This window comes from Xiphophorus maculatus, chromosome 6 (assembly GCF_002775205.1).
Source record: "Xiphophorus maculatus strain JP 163 A chromosome 6, X_maculatus-5.0-male, whole genome shotgun sequence".
NCBI classification, from domain to species: domain Eukaryota; kingdom Metazoa; phylum Chordata; class Actinopteri; order Cyprinodontiformes; family Poeciliidae; genus Xiphophorus; species Xiphophorus maculatus.
Genome location: NC_036448.1, coordinates 14,374,600 through 14,389,057, shown reverse-complemented (window position 1 = coordinate 14,389,057; position 14,458 = coordinate 14,374,600). Strand labels below are relative to the sequence as shown.

The 14,458-nt window shown below is 35.4% G+C and overlaps 1 protein-coding gene across 6 annotated transcripts in view; it reads left to right on the top strand.

The window, feature by feature from the left end:
- Window positions 1-14,458, top strand: part of tnr (tenascin R) — a 177,460-nt gene that overhangs the window by 76,393 nt on the left and 86,609 nt on the right. The window lies entirely within an intron of this gene.

Sequence of the window (14,458 nt, the reverse complement as noted above, 5' to 3'; positions counted from 1 at the left end):
TGCTTTCATCCCCTTCAGTTGCAAATCACTTTATTATTTCTCTTATGTGACTTGATAACAGTGTTTTAGAAGAACCCATTTCCACAGTCACTGAGGGCAAGGCAACTAAAACATTTCTGCACAACTGTTCTCTTAGCGGATGTCTAGACACACACAGTAGCAACCTCTTTGTTTGACAAAATAAGAATCTACAATACAGAATAAATATCAGATTTTGCATTTGTGGCTAGTTTATTTCGATTATTACATGCACTTCTAAAAAAACACTTGGAGAGAAATGCCAAAGAGAGAGTCACTTTCTCACTACTTCCGCTCCATTTGTTACTGATCACAGATAATAAACCAGTTACCATTCTGATCAGAAATTCAATCACTCTCTTTTTTTCCTCTCTTTTTAGAAATTCCTTAACTATAACACAGAATACTCAATTGTTGATTTAGTAGAAGACAAAAGGGGTTGTCTATGCTCCTGTCTGAACTTGAAGAACGCAATAAAAATTCTATTAAAAATATTTCTTATTGTTTATTACCAAACATTTAATATATTGTTACTTTTGCCTGATCTAGAACAAAAAAAAACCCTATTTAATGTCATACAGTGAGAATGAGAGGTTATGTCTTTTTATGACCTACTTATCTGGCTTCATTACATACATTCTGGACTGTAGGTATATTTTAAATGTTTGTGTGGCTGCACAAAACAAGAAGGCTGGCAGATGGGCGTGTAGGGCTATACACAAAGGCTTTCTATATTTGTAACTGACAAATAAAAAAAGCCTACATCCTCAGCCCACATTATTTTGTGACAATTAAAACTCAACATACTTAAAGAATCTGCAGAATTCCAACAGCAGCTGCTTTAGGGTTAATGATTTATGCTAATTTTCAGGAGAGTCAGCTGACTTGTTATAGCATAGTTAGCCAATTCCCTTGTTAAAGAAATCTCTGAACTGTTTTAGTTTGTTACATGGTGCTTCTTGTAAGAAATCAATCACTGTGTTTCATTTGCTCTTTCTGCACTGGGAGTGTGATTCATTACCTTTCTTAATTACTCATGGGTGAAGCAGCTTGGTAATCTTAATCTGTTAATTAAATTTTCAGCTCCTGGATCTGACAAAATAGACCCAAAACCTGTTATGATTACATGCTGGATGAGGAAGATAATTCACACAGATTTCAAGTTCTAATCAGAGATTATCAGAAGTCCCAGGCACGAAAGTTCAAAGCATGTTTTTTTTTTTTATGAGTATTTTTATGGATAATGAGATTAAATATGTTATTTTTTTCTATTAAGAGGATTAACATCAGATGCCTATGGTGTAGAGTCTGACTGTTTATCATACAGTCAGACAGGACAAATGGTATTGCCATGTGAATATTAATCACCTCTCTGTTTAATGTTAATGCAGTCATTTAATTTATAGCTCAGTGGCTTATACCAGAGTGCAATGATTTGTTTTACTGGCATGTTGTATATTTTATAGAAAAATGGTCCACTTTAGAAATTTCTTTAAGGTTTATTTAAAAGTTTATGTTTGTCTCTCTGTAGTGCTGATCTAACAGTTTTGTGGCATCGAAGCTTCTGTAAACTGTTCCTATCAAACTGAAACATTCATCTGATATAGCTGTTTTCACTAGAGGTTTTAGATTTATTTCTGTGTCTGTAAAATATATTTTTTTTATAGAAACCAAGCATAGTTTATGAGTGTTTTGGTCTTTAACATATAATCCTAGAAAACAGTAATTACATCTTAATTTGACTTCTGATTTGATTAGAGATTTGTTTTCTGGAGATATAAACAACAGTAAAGCAGGTTAACAGTTTAGGGGATAAACTTCTCTACTGTTGTAATGGAATAATTAGAGGCTGTCAGTAGTAGCAGAGTGAGGGATGGTAATTAAAGATAATGGTGAGTCAAGAGGAAGGACAGAAAACAAAATAGCTGTTGAATCAGTGTCAATCTTTCTTCTGGTTAAACTGTTTTCTTACTCCTCTTGTTGTTAAATAGAAGGAAACAGTCCGCTAACAGAATAAGTCCTCGTCTTAAATCCGTTAATCTTCCACAATTAAGTGAATGGTGTTTACTGTTTCTGATTATCAGTAGATTTGGATTTAATTTTAAATAAATGGCCGTAGTTAAAAGCAGAGAAATTATATTTTCACTTATTTTAAATATAAAAATTAGAATATATACTGTATATATATACCTCATTGATTTAAAGTCTTTGTAATATAGATTAAAAAGACCTTACAGGTTACACTGCTCTGAAGCTCTGACTTGCTGGCCATACATCTGACAAAAAGCTTCCTTCAGCTACAAAACTACTTACAAAAGTATCTTGGTTGTGTTAAATGAATTTGTCCTGGACCATTTTAAATTAAAAAGCTGTGCAGAATTCCCCACCCTAGTCTAAAAATAACCTCACACTCACACTGTTTGAACACCAGATGGCACTTGTTTATTTATTGTGTAGTGTATTAAATATATTGTGGCATATTTAAATGTATTTATTAAATGGCATCATTAGCTGCAAACCACAATCATTGTACACCTTTGAACTTGTCATATTTTTACTGCTTACTTACACTTGTAACTAAAGGAGAATGTGAAAAATGTTCACACAACTGATTAAGTACAAGCGAATGAGGTATTCAAGCTCTTGCCTGTCATCATTACCAGCCATTCTTGAATTGATTTGGTGTAGAGTACTTTAGATGGTATCGACATGTACACTCTTTCTGCCATGACACAGCACAAAACATGAGTGTTGGGGTGGATCAGCTTGTTGCAAGTACATCATCAGGCTAACAGCTTAAATTTGTCTCTCACTTTGTTTCTGGTATTCCTGAATTTAACCCACTGAATGACAAGAAAGGATATTTCTATTCTACTCTGTTAATGCTGCAAGCACATACTGTATTTTTTGTTAAAAACAAAACAAAACAAAAATCATGAAAAAATGGCCACCTTGTCAAATGTGTTTTTTCTTTAAACAGTTCAGTTTTTTTTTCTTTTAAGTTATTTATAAACACATTTCCAAAAAGTGAGCAAAGATCAAGATAAATGGAGAGAGGGAAGGTAGGGAAAGAGACAAGTCTGCGTTGAACTGAGAGGAGAGGTGAGAGCGACAGCAGTGGAAGCCTTTGATCTTAGGTTTCTAATCAATGGGGATTATAGTCTGCCCGCCTGTGCCAGTGCTGATTATTGCAGCAGGATCAGGGGATGGTGGACATCTAAAACTGCAGCACACAAATACACAACTGCATTGTCATGTCTGCTGTATTTGATTACATGTATGCACTTTTTATTGGTACTATGAATTAAATTTGAACAAATATTTGGAAAGACTATGCAAACATGTATCACAGCTAAGCATAGTCTTTAGATATTGTGTTGTGGAAATAATACTGTAGCTTGTGTGATTATGTTGCTTATGTCCCAGCGATTTGACTTGTGTCAGATGGAAAAACATAATAAAGCAATGCTACGGAAAATAAGTCTCCAACATATAGACAGGTAAACTTTACTGTTCTTAAATCTAAATAGTTTTGAGGTCTGCTGGAAGCAGCCAAACATTTCTGTTTGTCTCTGAGGTGAAGGACTTTTTAAAATGTTTTTCTGTTTTGTTTTTGTTTAGAATTATGTCTTGCCAAGGATTATCCACACATTGCACACATAATTGTAAAGCATGATGCAAACAATGCATGACAATATTACTATGGCAGAAAGAGCACTAAAAAATGATTGGAAGCAACTATTCTTTAGGGGACCTTCATTTTATTTATAGCTGCAGCCTCAGCGGTTGGATTTTATTATATTTCTGCTTTTTTTTCTCTGTTACATCTCAGCAGTAGAAAACAGACAGAGCTGTCTTTCACTGTGGCAGGCTCTCTCCTAACGAAGAGGACCTTTTGTATCATCTCCTGACCAGGCTATTCTTGGAACTGATAGCATCAAAATCAGATGTCCTGGAACAGAGATGTAGCAAAGATAACACCTTCAGTCTGACCTCCCATTTCACCACGTCTAAGGTTTTTCAATTTGACCTAAAGGTAGCGCGATCAATAGAGGATGTCTTAACCGTCTCCCCCTTTTTCTTAAGTACCTGATATTTCCTTTAAACATGTTTGAATGATTCAAAAACAAATTTTCTCCACAAATCTGGTACAAGAAAATTTACATCGATCTCACTATATAAGATGCAGTGCATGTGGAAAGTTTTCACAGTGTTTTGTTAACTTCATAGTCAGATTAAATGTATTACTCACTCATATTCTGTTTCTCAATTTCCTATTTGTAAAAGTATAAATTACAATAAATAATTACAGATACAGGTATTGCACAAATTATTTGTCTATTTTTCATAAATATTTGTTTTGCTATGATCAATCTCACTTGATCATAAAGTCTCCGGGTTCTGAAGATTTCAAGATGACCAAAGCAGGGCTTCCTTTGTGTCTCAAGCTGTGCTTGAACTCATGAAAGCTTAAAATGTTCATATGTAACTGGGCACTCGTCCAACAAATCCCTTAAAGGTAATGAACAATATTTACAAGCGACGCACTCATTTCATGGCTCCCTGTAAAGTAATGTGCAAAGGCCAGCTGGTGTAAGAGCAAACTGCTTTGACAGTTATAGGTCAGATCCACCCTAAAGCATAACATCCTAATAGTGTATGTTTATTGGGAAGTAAAAATGTTAACACAACACAGTTAACACAACTTAATTTCAAGGTACTTACTACATTTTTCAGTACTTTACATTTGAGGATAAAATATTTCACAGATTAAGAAATTAAGATGTATATATATATATGTTTTTCTTTTATCAAAAATCAAAGTGAAACCAAAAGCAAACATTACCTTTTTTTGTTGATGTGATTTGCTTGTGTGTGAAGATCATTGCCCTTATGTGTGAGTACACTCAAGTGAAACCTGGTGCAGACCAAAAAACCGGACCAAGACCCACTTTTTGAGGTGACCTCGGACCCCTTCTCAACCAACTGGTGCAGTTCCCTTCTGGTGTATTTACAGACTGGCCTCGATCCGGACCAACCACTGAAAACATAAGCCTTTTTGGACTTCACATGCCACAGTTGCTGGGCATCTTAGTGAAAATGAACCCTTCAGTGTTGCTAACAATAGTGCAGCATGTATTGGTTGTACTGAAATATGATCTGTTTTCTGCTTATTGATGCCTTTGCCAGCATGATGTGGGTAAGAGCACAGAGAGCATCTTTTTCATTCAGCTCAGCGTGTGTTTCCGAAATTAGAAATTCCACTGCAAAGCAAGTATGGTATAATATACTCTTGACATTTGAAATGGTGTTGCAGTTGTAGTAGAAGCACAAATGTGCACAACAGAAAAGACTTTAGTAGGACTTCTAAGTTTGTTTTTCTCCAGAGTTTTTTCTCCAAAGGACTTTCCTGGTGTAAATACACCTTAACAAACAAAGACTAATTGACTAGTTAAGATCTATACAGATGTGTTTGGTTAATATGTTCTCCTGCCTTTTTCCATTCTGAAATTGAGTTAGTCTGTAAGAAATATGAACTTATGGAGACTGCAATAAAAAAATTATACAGTTTCGAGCTCTTTACACATCTTTACCGGTGGTCCCAAATTATGTGGCGAGATTGCTTAGTAGCGCAAACGTCACATTTTAAGTGTATCTCAATTTGATTGACTTTTTTTCAGTTTTCTGAAGGATATTTATAAATAAACAAAATTGTAATATTTTGTAGTTGTCGGTTTCCAACTAAACAGTAGTTTTAGAAATGTTATTAAAGGAGAAAAGAATCATTATTACTTTCTGTCAATAGTCATAAAATAAAACATCACTACTTGCGCTTCAAAGTAACCCTTTTTTCTGTTCTTTTTTTATGCCATTGAGTTTTTTGTTTGGTAATTAAATACAATTCCCACTGAGTCCAGGAAGCACTTCTTCACTTGCTTTCCTGGTATCGTTTAGACAGCCTTAACACAAGTACATGTCAATTGTTTTGATCCCTTGTAGTTTCTTTATCATCAGTGAACAGCTTATGGTATTTGATTGTCATAGCATTTCTGTGTCACTTCAGCTCGCCTTTTAAATCACATAAGAGAGGCTACAGACAGACAGCAGACACCAAAGGTGGAAAAAGGATTATGCATTTCTTCCTTCCTCGTTCATTGCATATGAAAGACACTGGAGAATGTTGTCATTTCAGTCTCACAAGAGACAAAAGCCTTTGAAAGTGAAAGATGAAAGGAGAGGCTCATGAGAAAGATTTGGAGAGGGACCAACACACAACAGCTCACAAGGTGACAGAGAGAAGGATTTTGATGTATTTTTTTAAGGTCATGCCTGAACAAAAAGATAGGGGAAGAGAACTGAGTGAAGCTAGAGACAATTGGCAGATCTCTACAAATGGTGGCAAAAGTTATACACTATTTGATGTATGTATGCAGGTTTGTATGGAGAAAATGCAAAAAATACAAAAAAAAAGTTACATTTCTAAGGAAATTTCTCACATAACGTATAGTGAAAAATCAGGATCTCTTATAATTTCCCTCACTTAATAAAAAAGATTTCCCATGCTGCTTAGTTGATTCTAATTGCTACACAAGTTCCTAAAAATAAGACAAATGAAGAAAAGAAGGAAACTGGTAGGCCTACCACTACAAACTATCTCAGGATTAATACAAAGCATGTTCTTAAAAAACTGATAGTAATTATTATAATCCCCTCCAGCATTGTGTATCTGCCTCGTGTTGCATTGTACAACCCTCATAGATGTGATATTTTTTAACCCTTTATTTTCACCTTAATAAGTCTCCATTTCAAGTAGGAAAGATAATGCTAATGTTATCATGCAGTGTGAGCAGAGCTGAGACCTTGAATCTAAATAGTGCTGTTAAAATTCATGTTATTCAGACAGATTTTTTTGTAAATGAGAAAACTAGATACAATCACAAAAAAAATACATTTTGTGATTGCTTTTGTACCTTTGATTATTATTCATGATTGTGTTAAACTTTTAAATGAGTATTCTGTTTTGTGCAGTGATTATAAATTTGATTCTCACAAGGTCGATATAGTTACAGTGACAATGTTCTTGTTTTAAGTATCATAAAATTAGGTTTGGTGTTTTTTAAGGACCTTGGAGGATTTTCTGTGAATATATCTGCTTCCAGATTCGAGTTAATTCAAAGGTTTTCACCCAAGAGTGAGCAACTTATCATCCTGAGTGGATCCTGATTCTATTGCCTTCCAATTTCTCCATTACCAAAATATTCGAGAGTGAAATACTTTATTGGTCATTACTTTGATCATTCAGTTTCTTTATGCTTATGAGTCAAACTAATGCTAGTTCTTCATTTCCAGGTAAAAAAACAAACAAAAAAACTTGTTTCTTGGTTTTGCTGAATGCTCATATTTACTATCATTAGTTGCAATTAAAAATATTGTTTTCTCAATAATGAAATCTATGTCTTCCTGCCATGAAATTTATGCAAGTTCTACTTATATTTCACTGACATTGACCCAATAATAATCGTACTTATGACAGCCCATGTTATGTAGATGCATAAGGACTTAATAATAATAAGTCAAATAAATGCTTTGAATGTCTCCAAATGATGGCAGTCCAACCTACTTTTAACTGCTAATTTCTGAACCACTTGATGGCCCACATAAAGCATTAAACATTGAGTCTTAAATAATCAGATGAAGCCTAAATATGGAAATCAAATAAAACCATATAGTGACATGAGGTCAAAAGCGATACAGCATGTTGAAACAAACTGGGAATTTTACACTTTTCATGCCACTACACACAGTATATAAACTTTCATTTCATTATAAGGAACCAACATACTACAAAGACAACATGACTTTTCATAAAATTGACTTAATTTCCTTGTGTTTAGACAGAGCTAGCACATTTTAGCCTATGCCAACATACAATTGAGCATAGCATAATCTTTTGAGATTACACCTTTAATCTCAAAAGCATAACAAAAGCTTTTGAGATTAGCCTAGCATTTCAGTTCATCCATGAATTGTTTATTGCTCATAGTTAATTTGGGTGTAATGAAGTATGAAATGCTCTGTGCCAATATTAGAGTAAAGGTTTCGCTGAACAGTTGTTACAGGTGTGTTAAATATAAGTTATAAAGCTGGTCCATTGTTCCAACACTGTATTGTATTTAAATAAAACAGGCAAATAAACTTTTGCATGATGAGAGTATATTTTTTTGCATTTGTGCACAAACTTTTCTGAGTAAGAATCTTGCTCCATTTTGCACATCGTTTAATCATTTTAACCACTTTCTCCTAGCAAAATATAAGAAGTTTAGGTCTGACTCAATACTTTTGCTCAATCCTGCATTCTACCTGAAATAGCTGAAGTAGCAGGAATATCAAACCAAGAAAGTACAGGAGAGGACCACTAAAACAAACACTAAAGCTATTTTTGGCATGGTTGTCCTGAAACCTTCTATTTTTTTATTTCTTCTTGAAAGAAATGACCAGCAGATGGTTTTAAAATGTAAAATAAACTACCAAAAAGCCTCGCATTGAATTATCAAAAAATAGACGAGCCCACTGGCATTCAGACGCAGTATGCAGTATGCAGTATGCAGTATGCAGCATTTTTTCAGTTTCTCCAAAATCAGAGATGCTTTAGTTCAAAAGTACTGAAACCTTTTACCTTCACTCTTTGCATTTATAGCATCTTATTTTGGATTGTCTTTCTTTTATGAAGCCAATCTCAAACCCTTTTACATAATTGTTCTTAATGGAATTTGTTCAGTCATGTTTTAGTTTGCTCTTCCTTTTACCATTTGTTTCCTCACCAATTTTATTGCTTTTAAGATCATTTGTGTACAATCAATAGTTATTTATGTTTTCTTTAATTTCTTATGCACATGTGAGCATCCAATCTGTTATCTGTTTTTTTAAATATACTTTATTGGACAATCATGACCTGACCTTTACCTAACCTAAACTCAGTTCACGCCTTAGTCTTAATCGTAGCCTCTAATCCAAACAACAGTTCTTCTTCTTTTGGGCTTTGGGCCCCATGAGGAGCAGTGGGTCTCTACATATAAGTAATTGTTGGGACTGAGCAGGCATAAAATAAGACCATAATTAGAATTCAGTGTTACATTCCTGGCAACACATACAGCTCAATTATTAGCCTAGAAGGGATTATTCTGACTATGTAATGATCATTTTGCTTGTTTACTATTCTAAAATAGATACAACTGGATTGAAAATGCTCAAAGGCCTTGCCAAATAGAAGAAACCTGAAAGAAAAAAAACTCACTAAGAGGAACACTGCATTGTAAAGCATTGTTATTGAATCAAATGATGGTGTAACCAAAAAATTGTTTTAGTAAAAACGTGAATGACTGTAGATGGAGCAGATGGATGCACCTTTGCCGGATCATTAACACTGAGGGCACCACATGGCGTCACACACTTGCAGGCTGGCGAAAGTCTGCTGACACAGACTGCTGATTACAGCAGAGTTAACTGGACCTTTCCAAAATCAGTCAAATCTCCAGTAACTTTTGTAAGAAGATGTTAAATATGCCCACAACATGCATCTAATGGCTGTAATCAATGTAACAGTGCTCTTTTGCATCACCAATCAACTGATCATACACTTGATTGATTGATTGATTCTTTCTTAAATATAATCTTTTTCCAGGTGTTGCAGAGGATATATATTTATCTTAGACTATTATCTTTCTATATGAGCTTCTAGGTAGGATTTTGTCTTTTCATCCATTTTCCTCAATAGTAGTCACTAAATACTGGACAATAAGTGCAAATATCACCATATTCTAATTTCAGTTTTGTCTAACAGGTTACTTCAGATCTTCTCATAGGTGTTTGTTTCCATTTTCATAAGTAAATGGATCAGAGAGTGCAGTGTGAAATGGTGTGTGGTTGTCAGTGATCATAGCTTTTGCCTTATGCTGTTAAACTGAATCCATTTTTGGTCCTTTCTTTGTGCAGAAATAGCCCAAAGATGGAGGGAAACAAAGACTTATACAGCCCTCAGGTTGAGGGAGCAGCCAATGAACAGAGCCCAATGGTCCTGAAAGACAAGGCAATTTGGCCAGAGTGATGAGAATAATGAGAAAGGCATCGTAATGTTGCCAGAGTCCAATTTACAAGGTGCAGAGGGTAGAAAGAGATTGAGAGAAAGAAACTGAGATGCGGGGATGGAGAAGGAATAAAGGAGCATGTGTGATGTGAATGAGAGAGAAAGAGTGTGAGCAATCACCCCTGCAAGACGGCTTGGTATTGGTTTTACGTTCATGCTGAGGTGGCTGCTCATTAACCTGTGCAAATGAAGGTTAGGGCTTTTCCTTCATAGGACAAGGTAGAAGGGGATAACAAGACCTCTGCTGAAGAAAGAAAAGGGATACTGTAACTAGATGTGGAAAAGACAAAATACGTTTTTTTTCCACCCTCCACAGTGGATGACTCTGAGCTTAAAAATCAGCATCTCTGAGTGAACAGATTTACTGTGCAAAGTGACAAAAAGACTTTAGAGACGGGGATCAAGAAAATCCTCTGTCAAAGAAAGAAAATGAAATACTTGTCAGAAAGATAAAAAGAGATGGTGAAAATGACAAGAACAGATAATGAAAAATGAGAGTGGCAAACAGAAAAAAGGGACAAGACCAGGATGGACCAAAGGTGATTTTTTGGGGAAAGGTGACTAAAATCCTGAGAAAGCAAAAGTGCGAGTTCTACAGAAAATCCTCCTCCTCTTTGCCGAGTGCAAAGCTGCTGAGGAGAGACAACATTTCAGCAGATGGAGGTTTTGTGCCCTCTGGTAACCATCCAGGCCTGGGATCGACATCAGCCTGCAGCATCTTAAACCACAAGCAGCACTTGATGCTGTCTTTTGCGCTGACTGCTCATGATCGCGGTGCCTCTCTCAGCAACTGCATCTCAGCAGCTGGGGATATACTTGCAACGACACCACTGCAGCAGGACTCTAGTGGAGCTTGCCTCATGAGCACTTTTGCTGTCCTAATCGTGAGTCTCGTAAAGGGATAGTGACAGTCAATTGCTCCCGAGGCTGATTTATCCATTCTCGCAGAGTCCCAAGAGGGACCCAAGTAGGAGAAAGACCATGTACACAGATTGAGACATATGTCGACTGGGCTGACAGAAAACACTTAATCAGAAGGCAGCAGTCTTAAAAAGCCTTACAGCCATGGAATGAAAGCAGCACAATGTAAGAATGAGAGTTAATGAAGCATTCCAGTGCGTTTCTCTTCTGTAATCCAACTGGGATATTAATCTCCTGTGGGCCCCATGCTGCCTAAACAAAGATACAGACACCTACACAGGAAAAGACTATGATCAAGAGGTTTGTGTGTGTGGGAAGAGATGAATTCTTTGTTTATACAACCAAAAAAAAAAAACACAAAAAAAAAACGTTGACATTTTCATGCCATTTTCTCTTCTATTGTACAGTACTTAGGGTTAACAGGTGAAATGAATAACACTTATTTGGCCCTCATGGCACCAGTTAGTGGGAGTGAACATTGTGTCCACACCACAAAGTTGATGTGCTAGATAAAGAGAAAAAGAGCCAGGATAAAAATTTGAGCAAGTTTGACGAATGCAACTATATCAGTGCATCGTTAGCTGGGGATTTTGTAGGGTGCAGTGCAGTGCATCTGCAGTGGTCAGTATTTATCAAAAGAGGTGTAAGGAAGGAACGGTGGTGAGCTCACTGCAGGATCATGAGAGGCCAAACTTCACTGGTGCACCGAAGCCTTGGCCGTTCACTAATATTAAAAAATACCGTAGTTCATACTGCTGAAAAACTTTATGTTGATTCTGATAGAGAGATGTAACAAAACAAAATGTGTATTGAAGTTGGATGAGGTTGGGTCTACAGAGATGCAGACCAGTCAGGATGCCCATACTGACTGCTGTCTAATCCTCAAAATGGCAATGAAACCATCTTCCGCCGAATAGATATGGCTCATGAATGTTTTGAGGAACTGAACAAATTCTCCAAGTTTTGAAGAATTTGCTTTATCTCAAATAAATCAAACATCTAAGGGTTCTACTGGCCACTTCTATTTAATTAGGTTAAACCTTTAAGTCCATTTTTGATATACATTTCATAACAAAAGTGACAGAAACTTTTCCTTACTTGCTTTACTTGCACTTTACTTGCTTTTATTTTCATTTACACAAAGCTGATAATTAAGACAAGAGAATGTTGGATGGTTTCTCTAGACATGCGTCTGTGAAACACAATACCAAGATGCATTGAGATTCTACAGTTTGCTCATTAATTCATACATCGTCCAATGATCTGAGTGAGGCTCTGAAGACAGAACAAAGAAGCAACTTTTTCTCTTTTCCGCAATTCTCTCTTGACTAAATAAATCTTTCTACCCTCATTTCTATGTACTTCATGTGCACTTTTGCATAGCATCCACTGATTTCTCAAGGGACTTAAATTGTTGTTCAGGTTGCTATGCAACTGTGAAACTGTTGAAGGAAACAGGCAAAGCAAATCTCAAGAAACACGATCAAATGTGTTGAACCAAACATCTCCAAAAGAGTAACAAGTCTTAAAGTCAGCTGCAAAACTTGAATAGGGATGATGTGACAAAACTTTTTTATTGAATTTTGAATGCATGGCCTTTTGAGACAGAAAGGCATACTCTTTCAAAAGCTTCAATCTTGTTCAGAATTTTTAAATTCTATTTTTGTGATGTTTCTTTTGCAAATGCTAAGCATATCATTGAACTTATAACAAAACACTAGTGCATCATATGGACTCATTACTAAGCATTTACATCACCTCTGTCTCAATTTGCTTGGAAAAGAGCACCACTCCTTGAACATTAGAAAATGTGAAAAGTGAATATAATTTGGAATGTCAAAAAGTTGTTCCACAAATAAAAACTTAAAATAAAGTTAGCAGAAAGCCAGGTTTCTGCTAACTGCTGCTCAGACATCAGTGACTAGTGACAAGTGTTCAGATTACAGTTGAGTGTGCCATCTACATTTTTGCTATGTTGTTTTTATTTCATGATTTATGTTTAATAAAATTATGTCTCATAATAACTAATCTTATAAAATTATGGGTCTGCACAGTAGGTAGCACTGATGCCTTGCAGCAAGAAGGTCCTGGGATCAATTCCTGGCTCGGGGTCTTTCTGCATAGTATTTCATATTATTCGTTTTACCATGATTACTTTCAGCTACATTGTTTGCTAAATATTATAAACATAAATACATAATTTTCAGAAATAGGTTTACGCGTAAATTATAAATTTATGTGGAACTTTGAAGGCTCAGATAATTTAGGAATGTGAATCAAAATGGTAGATTGGCTAATACCTCGTTGTTTGTCTCATTAGGGATAGTTTGTGGGCTGTGCCTGGTGTATTTTTTCAGAGTAAAAGGTCTAGAAGCATCATGGTGTGACTGTTACATATGCAAATCTAACCGAGCATGAATAACAAAACCAAGCCTGTATTTAATAAATGACTCGCAAACCATCTGTGAGGCCCATGAGACTGCAATGAGGCATACAAATTTTATAATGTAGCAAAATAGAAACTTATTGTTATTCATTGCATTAAAAATTTCAATAAAAAATGAGAAAGTTTGCATGTAGACGAGAGGTAATATTGGCAATTAAAATTTGCATAAATGAAGCTCTTCATACAACATGTTTGTAAGTGAGGACTTATTAGAAACTTCAGTGCTATGTGATATATTCTGCAAGCTTGACTAAACAGTTAACAATGTGTCTAAATGTGATGATTATAAAAGGAAACATAAGGCACCACTGATGCTTGACTGAACATGGGCATCAAATTGGTGATCTAAGCAAAGTTACCAGATGGGAGAATCTTGCTGGCTGCTTAAGTTTTTGTCTTTAAAATCAGTGTTGTATAAAGTACTGAAATCTCAGAGTCAAGTAAAAGTACAAGTACCTTTCCAAAATATGACTTTGGTAAAAGTCGAAGTCACTGACTGAAATGTTACTTGAGTAAAAGTCTTAAAGTATCTGAAACTTCTTGTACTTAAGTATGGAAAGTACTGTAAAAATGGATGTACTCAAGTAATGTAATGAAAAGTACAAGTAAAAAGTAAAACAAAGCAAATGCAGGTTGAATGACATTTTTTATATTTTGGTAAACTTGTCAAATACACTTAAAATAATGTACCCAACCAAGTGCAGGCAAAATTAAACCTGCTAATAGATATACCTGCAGGCATTATTTAGTAAAGAAAATTAGGTGCTTTACCTATAGCACAAGGTTAACTTAACCTGCTTTACAACTGAACCAGCTTCTTAGTATACCCTCTAGGACAGAAAATACAAAGTTTTTGTAAGCCTTAAGTTTTCCCTTCAAGTAAGGTCAGTGCTGAAAATGAGAAAAATAAATAGTACAGAAAATGCGGC